The sequence below is a fragment of the Oncorhynchus masou genome, unplaced genomic scaffold, assembly GCF_036934945.1.
Source record: "Oncorhynchus masou masou isolate Uvic2021 unplaced genomic scaffold, UVic_Omas_1.1 unplaced_scaffold_4380, whole genome shotgun sequence".
Lineage (NCBI taxonomy): Eukaryota > Metazoa > Chordata > Actinopteri > Salmoniformes > Salmonidae > Oncorhynchus > Oncorhynchus masou.
In genome coordinates, this window is record NW_027010771.1 from 27,501 (window position 1) to 28,717 (window position 1,217).

A 1,217-nucleotide genomic window follows, 5' to 3' on the forward strand; every position below is an offset into this window, starting at 1 on the left:
TCAGGAGAGCTTTATGGTTGTGGGCGGAGCAGTTGCCGTACCAGGCGGTGATACAGCCCGACAGGATGCTCTCGATTGTGCATCTGTAGAAGTTTGTGAGCGCTTTTGGTGACAAGCCGAATTTCTTCAGCCTCCTGAGCCTCCTGAGGTTGAAGAGGCGCTGCTGCACCTTCTTCACGACGCTGTCTGTGTGGGTGGACCAGTTCAGTTTGTCCGTGATGTGTATGCCGAGGAACTTAAAACTTACTACCCTCTCCACTAATGTCCCATCGATGTGGATAGGGGGGGTGCTCCCTCTGCTGTTTCCTGAAGTCCACGATCATCTCCTTTGTTTTGTTGACGTTGAGTGTCAGACCTGTGACATCGGGTGGTGTACGAATGCTGTTCGTTGACTGTAGCTCAACACCAGCTCACATTCAACACCATATTACCCTCCAAGCTCATCATTAAGCTTGAGGCCCTGTGCGATTGGTTCTGGACTTCCTGACAGGCCGCCCCCAGGTGGTGAAGGTAGGAAACAACATCTCCACTCCGCTGATCCTCAACACTGGGGCCCCATAAGGGTGCGTGCTCAGCCCCCTCCTGTACTCCCTGTTCACCCATGACTGCGTATTCATGCACGCCTCCAACTCAATCATGAAGTTTGCAGACGACACAACAGTGGTAGGCTCGATTACCAACAACAACAAGACAGCCTACAGGGAGGAGGTGAAGGTACTCGGAGTGGGGTGTCAGGAAAACAACCTCTCACTCAACGTCAAAAAACAAAGGAGATGAACGTGGACTTCAGGAAACAGCAGAGGGAGCAGCCCCTATCCACATCGAAGGGACAGCAGTGGAGAAGGTGGAAAGTTGAAGTTCCTCGGCGTGCACATCACGGACCAACTGAAATGGTCCAGCCACACAGAGTGTGGTGAAAAAGGCACAACAGCGCCTCTTCAACCTCAGGAGGCTGAAGAGATTTGGCTTGTCACCTAAAACCCTCACAAACTTTAACAGATGCACAATTGAGAGCATCCTGTTGGTCTGTATCACCGGCAGGTAACAGCAACTGCTCCGCCCACAACTGCAAGGCTCTCCAGAGGGTAGTGCGGTCTGCACAACACATCAGCGGGGGCAAACTACCTTCCCTCTAGGACACCTACAGCACCCAATGTCACAGGAAGGCCAAAAAGATTGTCAAAGACATCTATCACCCGAGCCACGGCCGGTTCACC